This window comes from Chenopodium album, chromosome 10 (assembly GCF_948465745.1).
Source record: "Chenopodium album chromosome 10, dcCheAlbu1.1, whole genome shotgun sequence".
NCBI lineage: Eukaryota > Viridiplantae > Streptophyta > Magnoliopsida > Caryophyllales > Amaranthaceae > Chenopodium > Chenopodium album.
The window spans coordinates 34,036,683-34,047,515 of NC_137843.1; the positions used below are offsets into that span (position 1 = coordinate 34,036,683).

At 36.5% G+C, this 10,833-nt stretch overlaps 1 non-coding gene across 1 annotated transcript; it reads left to right on the forward strand.

The window, feature by feature from the left end:
• Positions 1 to 10,403: 10,403 nt before the first annotated feature.
• Positions 10,404 to 10,509, forward strand: LOC145565873 (small nucleolar RNA R71). The gene has a single exon (XR_014095238.1). It is a non-coding gene; the product is annotated as a small nucleolar RNA R71 (small nucleolar RNA).
• Positions 10,510 to 10,833: the final 324 nt, after the last annotated feature.

Consider the following 10,833-nt stretch of genomic DNA (forward strand, 5'->3'; position numbering starts at 1 on the left):
TGAAGTTTTATAAGACAAGGTTGAGGATTTGAGGTGCCTTACGCACTTAAGGTGTTTACATCTTACACACCGAGATAGTTTAAAGGATTCAATAATAATGTTGTTTGTCACTAATGATTAAAGAATGGAATTGGAAATTTGAATTGTTTGAATGCTCAATGTTTGATTGATTGTATTATTTTTGTAAATGAGTCATCACCAAGTTAAACATATAAATCACATTTACGTAAAGTGCAAGATGGATGAGCAATAAAACTCTGGATTTGTGCACATTTAGAGTAATGACAAATAGGGGTTGGGGTACACGGGGTATTAGCCGTGTACTTTTCTAGAGGCCATCTGATCTATGAGTCTCTTGTTATCAAATAATTTTTAAAACTATAAGGAATTAGATGAGATATCATACTAGCTATGACCTTAGAGTCGTGCTCATCTTCCATTGGATGTTTATTAATGTTTTCAAAAGGAGGCATGGGGTTTTACTTTTATTATGTTCCAAATTGGAGTATGGGGAGACAACCTTGTTTATTGCTTATTCCAATGATTTAAATGAAATGAAATAATCAATATTAGTTAGAGAAATCTTAGTAATTTTAATAATTGAATCATGTTTTCGAGTTATTAATTAAATTATTTGTGTGTTGTTTGATAATTAGTAGCATGATAGGATTTTTTTTATTGTAATACTTTGCAGCTTATATGTACTCAGTGTTGCTGATTGCGTGCTTTTACGTGTCTTTTTCTTGATCATGGCCTTCGCCTTTCAATGATCCTGTAATGATCCAATGTTTATATTTGTAATATTGGAGAGCAGACTTGTCACAGGTGTTTACATAGTCTGGACTTGCATCAAGGTGGTGGGAATTTGAGTGGAGAGTTACTCATAGTTTATTTCTTTGCATAAACGTTGAATTTATTTAAACTCTGGTTTGACTTATTTACTACTTAATTATTTCGGTTTGAATAAGGGCCTTAATGGTTCCAACTTGTAAGACTTAATTTGGTTTTGCTTATTGGTTATGAAACTTTATTATAACTAAGTTAGTTTTCCAGTACTAATTCTAAATTTGCCTTAACGTTTGAACACGTGGCGGTAGCACGTCAGTAATTCTCTTATATTTTGATTAAAAGTATTCACATGTTTAAAGAGAGAATTATTGGAGTGTAACAGACATCCTTTAAAATACCTAATGGATATTTAACATATCGTTTATAGAGTAATGTTAGTAACTTTTAAATCACCCATATTAAGCTTGGAACCCACAGACGATGGTATTACACTAACACTAGCATCCAAATCACATTATGCTTATCAATGAAAAGATTACCAATATAACAACGTATAGAAAAACTATCGGGATCCTTTATTTTTAATTTTGGTGGAGATTTACTTTATAATAATGCATGTACTACATTCCTCTGTAAAATCTACAATATCTACCTCATTAAAGTCTTTCTTCCTAATCAGTATATCTTTCATAAATTTAGCAAATTAATGAAGGAATCTGTGCAGTTAATTCTGTGAAAGGAACGGTTACCTACAAATTCTTAACAACCTTCAGGAACTTACTAAAATGTTTATCCAACTTACTCTTTAGATGTCTATTTTGGAATGGAAATTTGATGGCTAGTCTTGGTACATCTCTAATTTTTTCTTGAGTTATATCCTGCAATTTATCATCAGAAGAGTTAGTTTTACCCTACGGCCCTGCAAGGCTAGTGTAGACATCTTAAAATGTCTCCCCAAAACCAAACCCAACGATGAACAATCTTTCACCGCCGTTATTGGTCAGGTTGAGTATTTAATATTTAGAGTTCTTAAATTCATATTCAATCTAATACATTTCATAAACCAGCCCATTTCCCCAAACCATAACTTATTATCATCTTTTTGTGTCCACATCACAAAACTGAAGTAAATTTCTTTTGTGGCCTTTTAATTTTGATCCAATTATTAATTAGTTGGATAGGTCTTGAAATAATATTTCAAACATTATATCATAAGCTCAATTCCGATTTAAAACGAAGAAGATATGAACAAAACACTAAAACTTTGCCCAAAATTGACTACCATTCACTAAAATGGCATATCTTAAAATCTACAAAATATTTTGACCTGATTCTAATTGGGTTGAAAAGTAGACTTGAATTTCTTTCCAACTATATATTATATGACTTATTGCAATTTATAGATTAAAAGTTATCATAGTTTAAAAACGTTTAAAATTGGAAATTATCGCGCCACGGCAGTTTCGGCCATGCCAAGATAATTCTGCCGTGACACGGCAAGTTCTAAGGTTTGTATCTTTGCGCCACCTTGTTTCTAGGGTTTCGTACTTCACCCCTCAAAATTTCTCTATGAATACGAGGCTGATTTCCCAATTTCGGTGCACCAACACATATTCTCATCTCTCTCTCTCTCTCTCTCTCTCTCTCTCTCTCTCTCTCACACACACACACACACACACACACACACACATTCTAAGCCTTAAACCTATTCTCCTAATTACACTATTCCTTCCCCAAGCACTCCAAGGAGTCCATAAAATACCCAAAGTTCTTGATATGAATGGTGTCCTTCGAACAAGTGTATTATTCCGGTAAAGGGTTCGGAGCTATTGAAAAGCTATTTATTCAGTAAGTACAAGTGATCGGAATGCCTAGGTGGAGGCCGCTTCCGATCAGTAATATTAATGCATAATTGATATTATAGCTTAATCTTGACTGCACCCTTTGGGTCAAACCCAAGCAACTAACGATTTGTCCCGACGAATTAATTCGGAAGGAATTAATAAGTCGCTCGAGTAATTAATATTTAGACGTCGTAAATCGAGCTAGGAGCGTCGAAACTGAGCGTTGCAAGTAGAGTCGAATTAATTCGAGACGAGACGGTAAAATCACTAATTACTAAACAATTTACCGAAATACCCCTAGGATCGGAATGCCCTGAGCAAACTAAGTGCTAGGGGCATTTGGTATAGCCAAGGTGGCTAGCAAGTGCACCATACTGAGCTTAGGCTGGCTGGTGCGTGCTAGCGCACCATGGCTAGCAAGGCTGCCAGCACATGGCTAGAAAGCCATGCTAGCATGTGCGTGGCAGCCCGCAGCCACCCAACAGCATTGCGTGCATAGCGTGCTAGCATAGCAGCCATGCCGCAGCAGTTAGCAGTGATCAGTGACTTTTATGTCACCTTTAGGGTATTTTTATGCTTATTTTTCGATTTAAATTCTAATAATTTCGCTTAGTTTTAGGCTTTATTTCTCTCTTTTTCTCATTTACTTATTTATTTTTATTTTGTGTATTTTAGTTGTTTTTAGTTTATTTTCGTAATTTGTTTTATAATTCTTACTTTATAATGTTTTAAGTCGTAGTTTTAGTTAATATTTTTCTTCTCGTTTTCCTCCTTTTATTTTCTTTCGTTTTATGTTTGTTTTCTTTATTTTATTTAATTTCATTTGACTTTATTATTTCTTTTTGTTTTAATATTTTATTTTACTTTAATTTTATCCTTATTTTATTTTAGTTTAACCTTTTATTTTACTTTGTTCTATTTTATTATTTTAGTTTTTGTCCTATTTTTCTCTCGGTTTTCTTGGTTTGTACAGGTATGTGTTCGGGTCAAGGTTCGGTCCCCTAGTTCATGTCAAATGAGCTTCACAATTCAAGACCTTCCAAGCCCCTCATGCTGCCCATTAACCATCACCACCACCCCAAGCCTCAATTCCCCTGCTTCTCCTTCCTTTCCAATCAGCCAACAACAACAGCAACGCAACAAATCAGCCTTCCAGCCAACTCCCACGCAAATCACAGCCACCACTACCCCCTATTCTCACACCAACTCGCACTCACAGCAACCTTGTACAACCACCAAACCACCTTCAATCATCACCAACACATTTCCACCGTCACCCACCATCTCCAACCTCCCAAACCGAAAACCACCTGCGACCTCCATCTCACCATCATCAATTACAACAGCAACACAACAAATCACTTCCAATCTGCCGCACCTAAACGTCAGCCGCCAACACCGCCACCATAGCCCCCTGTTTCACCTCGCCCAGCCAACTCGCAAAACAAAGCCAACAAAGGCAAACCGCAACCCAGAACACCGTGGGCGCGGCTGCTGCTATCGCGGGCGCGGCCAAGAGCCCTTCCAACCTTGTTTATTTTTCGGTAGATGGCTGGGAGATGCTTAGCCGCGGCCGCTACGATCTTTCACGTGAAGCTGTACGGATTAATGAAGTTCCATGGCCACAATTGTTTCAATTAATCTAATGGCTATGATTTGATGATGTTGTTGATGATGTTGCTGATTGAAGGTGATCGATGGTGATGATGCGTGGTGATGGAAGATCAGAGAATCGGAGCATCCACGAAAAAGGGAATAGGGGGGGTCTGATTCTTTGTGGGTTTTGCTTTGTTTTTCTTTTTAATTTCTTTTTCCTTTTTACTTTATTTTATTTTATTTTAGTTTTGTTATTTAATTAATTTGATTAGTTTTATTTTATTTTATTTTTTATTTTATTTTAGCTTGTATATAAACACCCCTTTTGGGGTTATTTATCTATAGACTTTTAATCAACTATTATTCTAATTAGATTAGATTAGATTAGATTAGTTTAGTCTTTCTCTTATTTTCTCTCTCTTAGGGTTAGATTGTGATTTCCTCCATTGTAGAACTTGGATCTTCTTCAAGCTTTGTCAATTCAACTCTTCCTTTAGTAACCTCTTTTTCCCTATCTCTTTACTTTAGTATATTGCTTTCATTTGGTTTGTTTATTGTTTTGTTGACTCATTACTTGCTTATTTGTTCTTGCTTGTTTGATTTTCATGTTCAACCTTGTTAATTATGCTTTTCTTACATTGTTTAGTTTTCGTGGTTAGTTTCTCTTCCCTAGGCTAAGTTTTTAGCTAGGGGAAGGGGGTGAATAACATGGATTATTTAATGATTAATGATGATTTGATTGAACTCATGCCATAAATTGATGAAAGATATGATTTTTGATAGCTTGAGATTATTGGTAGCACATTATTTGATGTTCCCTAATTTAAATGCATGAGAATGATTTGAATTAGATTAAGATCACCTTTACTTTGATGATTGCATGAAAATGAATTCTTTAAGTAGAGTTTTATGTATTGTGCACTCTTAATCTCTCGATTTTCTTAAAGTCTAATTGGATGCGCGATAGTGATCTCGATTAGGCCAAGACCTCATTCATTGATTTGCTTAGACAATTAAATGAGAGTGAGTTGTTTAGGTAGAATTTAGTATTCTATGGCATGTTCTTCATGATAATCATCGTTGTTCACCTTTGTTTAATCGTGTTTGACACCCCCTTACGCCCTAGCGTCGTTTTCCTTTTGTTTAATCCTTCTTTGTCTTTCTTCCTTTATTGTTTTAGAGTCTTTAATCAAAGAAAACCAACAAAAATTTACCCTCCTTTGACTCTTGCATTAGTGAATTTGGTGTTTAAACTCGTGTGCTTCCTTGTGGGAGATCTTGTGGCCAAGGACTATGCCTTCCTCCACCATGAAGTGACATTTCTCCCAATTCAAGACCAAGTTCACCTTTTCACAACTCGCAAGACATTTTTCAAGGTTTTCAAGGCATGCCTCAAATGAAACACCTCTTACGGAGAAGTCATCCATAAAAACCTCCATCTCCTCTTCCAACAAATCTCCAAATATGCTCATCATGCATCTTTGAAATGTCGCGGGAGCATTGCAAAGGCCGAACGACATTGTCCTATAAGCAAATGTACCATATGGACAAGTGAAGGTTGTTTTCTCTTGGTCATCCGGGTGGATAGGGATTTGGAAAAATCCCGAATAACCATCAAGAAAACAATAGAACTTGTGCCTTGTTAGTCTCTCAAGCATTTGATCAATAAAAGGAAGGGGGAAATGATCTTTCTTTGTAGATGTGTTTAGACGTCTATAGTCTATACACATCCTCCATCCCGTGACCGTCCTCGTTGGAATGAGCTCACCTTTCTTATTCTCAACGACGGTCATACCTCCCTTCTTTGGGACAACGTGAACGGGAGACCCACCTAGAACTAGAAATGGGGAATATGATTCCTACATCCAAAGGTTTGGTGATCTCCTTCTTCACTACCTCTCCCATTTGGGTGTGTAGCTTTCGTTGTCTCTCAATAGAAGGTAAAGAACCCTCCTCAAGAGTTATGTGATGTGTACATAAAGCGGGGCTTATAACTTTGAGTTCATCAATGGTATAACCCAAAGCATATCGGTGCTTCCTCAAAACACCACACAACTTTTGAGCTTGATGCTAACTAAAAGAAGAGCTAACAATCACGGAAAAACTGGAGTTGGGTCCCAAAAATTCATACCTAAGGTGTGATGGAAGAGGTTTGAGCTCAACCATTGGAACACCTTTACCTTCCTTCGATGTTGCCACTTGCAACGCTTCTTGGCTAGAAATGCTCAAACACATTTGCTCTTCAACATCCTCAAAGCTTCCATTGAGCACATCTTCATACAAAGCCATCTCCTTCCTAGGAGCATCTACCTTTTCCTTATTCAACAAAACATTCTCAAGAGCATCGTTTGAAGTGAGCAATTGCTCATGCATTGAAGACACAACATGATCAAGAGAATCAATCAACATGAAATTTTCTAAAGAAGAACTTGGATACTTTATGCTATCATTCAATTCAAATTCTATCACCTCATCCCCTACTTTGAGTGAAATTTTAGCACTTTTCACATCTATCAAAGCACCCGAAGTAGGAAGGAATGGTCTCCCTTGAATGATAGGAATATTAGCATCTTCGTCCATCTCAAGCACCACAAAATCTACCAGAATAACAAATTTCCCAATCCTCAAAGGATCCTCTACCTTACCCTTAGGAAACTTAATTGACCTATCGGCCAATTGCAAAGTGATGTTTGGTACACCGAATATAGCATAAGGCTAACACTAGCTCCTAGGTCACATAAGGAATTCTCAATTTGCATTTTATAAATGGTACAAGGGATGGAAAAGTTTTCGGGGTCTTTTAGCTTAGGTGGCATCTTGTTAATTATGATTGCACTACAATTCTCTGTCAAGTTCACCGTCTCTACACCATCACAAGTCCTCCTACCACTTAAAATGTCTTTGAGGAATTGCGTAGTTGGGCATTTGGGTGACAACTTCAGTAAATGGTAGAGAAAGGTGAAGTTTCTTGAGCATGTCAATGAATCTTCCAAATTGTTCATTTAACTTGTGTCTCATGAGTTTTTGTGGATAAGGAAGCTTGGGTTTCACAATTTCTTTCTCCACTCTTAGCTCACTAGGCTTCTCAATCTCAACCTCACTCAAAGATGCACCATCTCTCTCATCTTCAACCAAGACCTCTTTTGTGCCCTCTTTGGTCTCACTCTCCCTATGCAAACTCTCCCTAAGAACCTTACCACTCCTTGTGACAATAGCATTGACCGGTCTCTTGGGATCTAGGCCTTGGGAAGGTAAAGAAGAAGGACTAGCATGGTCTTTCAAAGCATTAGCAAGTTGAGAAATTTGGTTTTCAAGCATCTTATTATGAGTCATCATTTCATTAAATTTTTTATCACTTACGGTCATGTAAGTGTTCAACAACTTTGTTTGATTTTCAATGATTTCTTCCAAATTTGTTCTATGTGAAGAAGAAGAGGATTGAACATAGGAATTATCATTTTGGGCCTTTGGAGCAAATCCGGGTGTAGGCTCTTTGAGCATTGTTTTGAAAATTGCCTCTACCTTGATTGTTCCAATTACCCCTATTTTGATTTTGACCATAACCTTGATTTTTGTTACCACTACCTTGATTATGATTCTCATAACCTTGGTTTTGATTACCATAATTTTGGTTTTGATTTCGGGTACTATAACCTTGATTGTTATAGTTACCTCGAGAACCTTGGTTCCTATAACCACCACCTTGGTTATAGTTGTCAAAATTGCCATGATTGTTGTAATTCCTATTCCATTGACCTCTTTGATTCTCAAACCTAGATTCATGATTATTTGAAACATAGTTCACATGCTCATTCACATTTCCATCTTGATTATCACAAACATCCATACATGCATGAGGGCAACTAGAAACATCATGATCATACGACCCACAATCATCACAAAACAAGCATCCACTAGGCATGTTATTAGAAGAAGGAGGAGGTTGAGAATTAGAAGACATACCTCTCCCCTTAGATTAGGAGGGAAGACTTGAAACTTGGTAGGTGGCACTTTCCAACTTTGTCTTGATAGCGGACATCTCCTTCCCTAAGTTTGCCATTTGTGAGGATAGATTGTTGATTGCATTTAGATGATCAACCGAGTACACCGAAGAGCTACTCTTGCTAGTTGACTCTCTTTCTCCATCTTGCCAATCTCTATAATACCTCACTACATCTTCAATTATGTCCACCACTTCCTCTTCCGTTTTGTTCACTACACCAAAAACTAGATTAGAGATCGCAAAATATAGAACGGTTACCAAAGGTAGGCGTTCTCCAGAAGAATATAGAACGTATTTATATTAGAGGCGTTCTGTATGTTAATACATATGGAACGGTTAGCATAGTTAACCTTTCTCTATTTCTAAAAAGGGAAAAATATGGTTTTTCATTATTGAACGCTCTTCACGCAACCGTTCTATTTTACTCCATATTTTTACCATTACCCGTATTAAAAAAAGTACAAGTATAAACCCTAACATCACTCCTCTTTTTTGAGACTTTCTAACTCAGCCGCTGCCCATGTTTTCTCTTTCATCCTCTTGCTAAAAAATTTCCTCTCTCTTTCTTCCACATATCTAATTATAGTTGGCTCTAAGTTCTTCCCGCAGACCAAATTCTCAAATCAAATTCAATTAAAATAAACATCCAATATTTTCAGAGTTAATTTTAGATTCAAAGATGGAAAAGTTGATGAACACCCACGAATAAGAAACCCCGACGTAACTGCGCATAAAAGTGCAAATCTTTCAGAATAGCAGCAACAATAAATATGTGTTCGAGTTTACCACCGTCTCAAGGAGGACCAATTTGTCACCATTCAAGCATGTACTGAAGCATGAATCAGAAAATGACAAATTGAAACAAAAGTCCAATGAAGCAATTCTTGTAATCGAAATAGGTGGTGATAATAATCCATTGTTGAGGTAATATACTCATATGAGCAATAATAAGATTTTAATTAAATTTTAGATCTGAAATTTAAGTATTGTTTTTATTCACATAAATTCTATCTAATCGTAGTTTGAATATTTGAAGATTAAAGTCTCTTGTTAGTTCATTTTAGAATTGGATTTATTTTTGTAAGTACTGGCTAATTATTTTCAAGGCAAAGTTTATAAGGTTAAACCTTTTGTATTGCATGTTCTAGATTATTGAATTTATTTGAATACTTGAATTTTTAGATCTAATTATACTATTATTGGTGCAGGAGCACTTAATTTATAAGGATTTGAAGTGGAAAGAGCTCTTTAATACAAAGGAGATAAATCAATTTCAATTGAAGTTGAGTTGGTATCATTTTGGAGCTATGGACAATGGAATTATGGAGTGGGAATGAATATATCTATTAATTTATACTACTCTTTGAATTAGTTTTTGTATGTCAATTTTTTGGTTTATGATATTCAAATCTGTGAATTGTATTATACTTTGTGTGAGTATATGATGATTGAGTTGGTTTTAATTCATCAATTTAAATTTCTCAATTTGAATGTTTTTATAAATTCCATACGTATAACATTGTAATACGATGTATAACGGTATAATATTTGTATAGAAAATACCACAGAAATATAGGGAGAAAATGACAGATATTGTTTTTATTTAGAAAATACACATTAGAGAACGGTTATCTAACATGATAGTTCTCTTTAGGACTGGAATCCTATAATGTTATCCCATGCTAATGTATACAGAGCGTAGGCTTGCTTTGAGCACTCTAATTTCTTCAAAGTAACAGTGCCGGAGGCACGACCCGGCCAGTTAAGGCCAGGAGCGCATCGCCGGCGAAAGAGGCGAGACGGCCGGTGCACACCAAAAGACGGACCGGTCGTACCACCCGCATTGAAATATAGTACGGTTAAGCAGCCTACCCGTTTTGTTTTCCTTTATTATTTTTCAAATTAAAGAAGGGGAAAGAGAACGGTTGTGCCTATGAACCGTTCTCTATCTTACATTATATAAAACGCCTATTTTAACCGTTCTATATACTTTACACATCGCTTAGCAGAAGAACGGTTCTAAGGCGTTCTATAAGGCCTATTTTAACTGTTCTATAAGCCCTTTTTTGTAGCAGTGGTTCATGATAGGACCTCCGGCTCCTCCATCTAAACATGATTTTCCTTGAGGGCTAAGGCCTCCATAGAAGATTTGAATGATTTGATAGGTTGGAATTCCGTGGTGAAGACATTCTCTTTGATACTCTTTGTATCCCTCCCATGCTTTATAGAGGCTCTCACTTGGCTTTTTCTTGAAACCTTGAATCAAAGCTCTAGCCTCTGCCGTTTTTCTTTTGTGGGTAAAAATGGGATATAAATTCCTTGGTAACCTTGTTCCATGTCCTTAAGCGATTCGGCTTAACCTCCTTGTCTAGCCATTCCAAAGCACACCCTATGAGAGAAAAGGGAAAGAGCTTGAGGCGGATGAATTCTTGGAAAATTCCGTTCATCTTGATAGTATTGCAATATTTTTCGAATTCCTTGAGATGGTTTAGCGGGCTTTCATGCATGACCCACTAAATTGTCGCCTCTCTATCAAAGTGATCATTGCCGGCCTTATTTCAAAATCATTTGCCGGTGTTGTAGGTGGAGCAATCACACTCT